We start from the raw sequence: 5,187 nt of genomic DNA, 5'->3' as shown, positions 1-5,187 counted from the left end.
ACTTGCTGAAACGCTGTTCAATTCAAAGTTCAGAAACTTCATCTTCAACCTCACTACATTACTGTTGTAATACTTTAGTGAGTCTAAGCTTAAATCTGTAAGAGAAATATCACAGTTTGTGATTATCGCTTTTAAGAAGCAATTGTAATACTCTTAGAATTTGTTTACATTAATTTGTAAAGGACTAGAGTGATCGGGTTGTGATCAGTATACTCTAGAGAAGTCTTAGAAGGTCTCTAAGCAGTTGTTCCTAGAGTGATGAAGTTGTGATCAGAAGACTCTAGAAGACTTAGAAGTTGTCTAAGTGGAAAACCATTGTAATCTCGTGTGATTAGTGGATTAAATCCTCAGTTGAGGTAAATCACCTTGTATAGGGTGGACTGGAGTAGTTTAGTTAACAACGAACCAGGATAAAAATACTTGTGCAAATTATTTTTATCTTACGAGTTTTGAAACTACACTTATTCAAACCCCCCCCCTTTCTAAGTGTTTTTCTATCCTTCAATGACTGCATGATGTTTTAAATTATTTCGAATTGTGGCACCCTTATTTCATGTACTCTGAATAAATTTATTTAAATTGCCGCAGGGGTTAGGAGGGTGTTACAATAGTGGTATCAGAGCATAGTCGGTCGTTGTGACCAGAGTCTTAGTGTCAGTCTTTCCTGTGTATACGACTCGTACTAACTGACTTGTCGATACTTTTGTTCTGATTAAATTGTTTGTGATTTAAGCAGAACAGTGGCTGGAAGAGGAGGAAGAAATGATGATGCTATCGCTGAGGCTCTGGGCATGATTGCTGGTGTGCTGGGAGGAAATGCTGGAGGGGCAGGGATCGGTGCTGACAGGCAACTGGGGAATTTTCAGAGGAACAATCCTCCGTTGTTTAAAGGTACGCATGATCCTGAAGGTGCTCAGAAGTTGCTGAAAGAGATCGAACGGATTTTCAGAGTCATTGATTGTGCTGAAAATCTGAAGGTGAGGTATGGTACGCATATGTTATCCGAAGTAGCTGATGACTGGTGGATGGCGACCAGAGCTGAACTGGAGGCTGATAATATGGGTATTTCTTGGCTTGTGTTCAAGAGAGAGTTTTTGAGAAGGTACTTTCCTGAGGACGTGCGAGGCCGAAAGGAAATTGAATTTCTGGAGTTGGTACAAGGTAATATGACAGTGCCAGAATACGCTTCGAAGTTCGTTGAGTTAGCGAAGTACTATGTTCACTACAACAATGATGAAGCTAGTGAATTCTCAAAGTGCATCAAATTTGAGAACGGTCTCCGTGATGAGATTAAGCAGGGAATCAGGTACCAGAGAATTCGGAGATTTGTTGATCTGGTAGATTGTAGCAGGATCTTTGAAGAAGATAACCTTAAGCTGAAGTCATCTCACTCTCGTGAGTTAGTTGACAGGAAGGGTAAGAAGCCTATGGAAAAAGGAAAAATGTATGGTAGAGGTAATCCAAAGACTGGTGGTTGGAAGAGGCCTAGTGGGGGAGACTCCAGTGCTTTTGTCAGGTGCTATACCTGTGGTGAGGTCGGGCACGGTAGGAATGAGTGCAAGCTGAACCAGAAGAAGTGCTTCAAGTGTGAAGAGGTGGGTCATGTTGCCGCTGATTGTAAGAATAAGACTGTGACTTGTTACAATTGTGGTGAAGAGGGCCACATTAGCCCACAGTGTCCTAAACCGAAGAAGAATCAAGCTGGAGGAAAAGTTTTTGCCTTGTCTGGAACAGAGACTACTCCAGAGGATAGACTAATTAAAGGTACGTGTTTCATTCATGGCACACCTTTAGTTGCAATTATAGATACTGGAGCAACTCATTCTTTTATTTCCTTGGATTGCGCTAAAATGTTGAATTTAGAAATATCTAAAATAAATGGAAGCATGGTTATTGACACTCCTGCGTCGGGTTCAGTAACTACTTCATCTGCTTGTTTGAATTGTCCTGTAGATGTTTTTGGTAGAGAATTTGGAATGGACTTAGTGTGTCTTCCATTGAAACAACTCGATGTCATCGTGGGAATGAACTGGTTGGAATTCAACCGTGTTCATATTAACTGCTTTACGAAGACGGTAATCTTTCCCGAAGCTGTTAATGCTGATGATCTAGACATGAAGGCTAGACAAGTGAAAGAAGCCATTAAGGACGGTGCGGCAGTGTTCATGTTGTTCGAAATGATGGACCTGAAAGATAAGGTAGTGCGTACTGAATTACCAGTAGTATGTGAATTTCCGGAAGTTTTCCCTGAAGATGTGAATGACTTACCACCGGAAAGAGAAGGAGAGTTTACTATTGAATTGATTCCGGGAACTAGTCCAGTGTCGATGGCACCATATCGTATGTCACCATCAGAGTTGGCCGAATTGAAGAAGCAATTAGAGGAGTTTCTTGAGAAGAAATTCATTCGTCCGAGTGTCTCTTCGTGGGGTGCACCGATATTGTTGGTAAAGAAGAAAGAGGGTTCTATGAGGCTATGTGTAGATTACCGACAATTAAACAAAGTTACTATCAAGAATCGGTATCCATTGCCGAGGATTGATGACTTGATGGATCAGCTGGTTGGAGCTTTCGTATTTAGTAAAATCGATCTGAGGTCTAGATATCACGAACTTCGAGTGAAGGAAGATGACATTCAGAAGACGGCGTTTAGAACAAGGTATGGGCATTACGAATATTCGGTGATGCCATTTGGAGTTACGAATGCACCTGGTGTTTTTATGGAGTATATGAATAGGATTTTCCATCCTTATCTTGATAAATTTGTGGTAGTATTTATAGACGATATTTTGATATACTCCAAGAACGAAGAAGAGCATGCGGAGCACCTCAGAACTGTGTTAGAATTATTGAAGGAGAAGAAACTTTTCACAAAATTGTCAAAGTGTGAATTTTGGTTGAATGAGGTTAGTTTTCTAGGACATGTGATTTCTAAGAATGGTATTGCTGTTGATCCTATGAAGATAGAAGCTGTATCTCAGTGGGAAGCTCCGAAATCAGTGTCGGAAATTCGTAGTTTTCTTGGTCTTGCAGGTTACTACAGAAAGTTTATAGAAGGCTTTTCAAAGTTAGCGTTGCCATTAACTAAATTGACCAGGAAGGGTCAGACCTTTATTTGGGATGCAAAATGCGAAGAGGGATTCCAAGAATTGAAGAAGAGACTGACGAGTGCTCCTATCTTAATTTTGCCGAATCCGGCAGAATCCTTTGTTGTTTATTGCGATGCTTCGCTAATGGGTTTAGGTGGCGTACTGATGCAGAATCAACAAGTGGTCGCATATGCTTCGAGACAACTCAAAGTGCATGAAAGGAATTATCCGACTCATGATTTAAAGCTGGCAGCTGTGGTTTTTTTCTTGAAGTTGTGGCGACATAATTTGTACGGTTCGAGGTTCGAGGTGTTCAGTGACCACAAGAGTCTGAAGTATCTCTTTGACCAGAAAGAGCTGAATATGAGACAGAGGAGGTGGTTAGAATTCTTGAAGGACTATGACTTTGGTTTGAATTACCATCCTGGTAAGGAAAACGTAGTTGCTGATGCATTGAGCAGGAAAACTTTGCATATGTCTATGCTAATGGTTAGAGAATTGGATTTAATTGAACAATTCCGAGATTTGAGTTTGGTATGTGAAGGTACTAACACTAGTATTAAATTGGGTATGCTGAAGCTGACCAGTGGTATTCTTGAAGAGATCAGAGAGGGTCAGAAAGCTGATGTTGAGTTAATCGATAAGTTGACTTTGATTAATCAAGGTAAAGGACGTGAATTCAGAGTTGACGAGAATGGTATACTGAGGTTTGGAGACAGAGTTTGTGTTCCTGTTCTTGCTGAACTCCGGAAGAGTATTCTAGAAGAAGGACACCGTAGTGGATTAAGTATTCACCCTGGTGCTACCAAGATGTATCATGATTTGAAAAAGCTGTTTTGGTGGCCTGGAATGAAGAAGGAAATTGCTGAATTTGTACTCTCTTGTTTGACGTGTCAGAAGTCAAAGGTTGAACATCAGAAGCCATGTGGATTCATGCAACCGATGTTTATTCCTGAGTGGAAGTGGGATAGCATATCAATGGATTTTGTTTCTGGGTTGCCAAGGACCGTTAAGAATTGTGAAGCCATCTGGATTGTTGTGGACAGGTTGACGAAGTCTGCACATTTCATACCAGTGAGGATGGATTATCGGATGGAAAAGCTGGCTCAATTGTATATTGAGAAGATAGTTAGTCTACATGGTATTCCTTCGAGTATCGTGTCAGACAGAGATCCGAGATTTACGTCGAAGTTCTGGGAAGGTTTGCAGAAGGCTTTGGGTACTAAGCTGAGATTGAGTTCTGCTTATCATCCGCAGACAGATGGACAGACCGAGAGGAAGATTCAGTCGTTAGAAGATTTGTTACGTGCTTGTGATCTAGAAAAAGGAGGTACTTGGGATAGTTATCTGCCTTTGATTGAGTTTACATACAACAACAGTTTTCATTCGAGTATCGGTATAGCTCCGTTTGAAGCTTTGTATGGTCGGAGGTTTAGGACGCCTTTATGTTGGTATGAATCCGGTGAGAGTGCTGTGATTGGACCAGAAATTGTACAACAAACTATGGAGAAGATTAAGATGATTCAAGAGAAGATGAAAGCGTCTCAGAGTCGTCAGAAGAGTTATCATGACAAGAGGAGGAAAACACTTGAGTTTCAAGAGGGAGACCATGTGTTTATGAGAGTTACTCCTATGACAGGAATTGGTCGGGCATTGAAGTCGAAGAAGTTGACTCCGCATTTTATTGGTGTTAGACGCTGGCCTATAGATCTAGAGGGGGGGGTGAATAGATCTCACTAAGTTTTTACAGATTTTTCTACAGACTCGAGCGAAAGCGGTTCTGAATCGACTTGCGTCTATTCTGGACCGCTATTGCAAAGGTCGTATGTGTTTCAAAACCAAATAGTAAGTGGAATTGATGGTGAAGTAATATGCTAGCTAACCAATACGTTTAACAACTGAAATCCAATTAACTTCTAGATTGACAACTTTGATTTGCAATGCAGTAAGATTGGATTAAGCAAAAACACAAACACTTGGTGATAGGTTCAAATTGATAGTGATTCAAGTTGTGGTGAATTGTGATGTTTGTGCAGAATTTTAATTCACAATTTTAACACTTGAATCGTTGATCAATTTTGCACTTATAACCAATTAT

Source organism: Vicia villosa, unplaced genomic scaffold, assembly GCF_029867415.1.
Source record: "Vicia villosa cultivar HV-30 ecotype Madison, WI unplaced genomic scaffold, Vvil1.0 ctg.002869F_1_1, whole genome shotgun sequence".
Lineage (NCBI taxonomy): Eukaryota > Viridiplantae > Streptophyta > Magnoliopsida > Fabales > Fabaceae > Vicia > Vicia villosa.
This window is presented reverse-complemented; position numbering follows the sequence as displayed.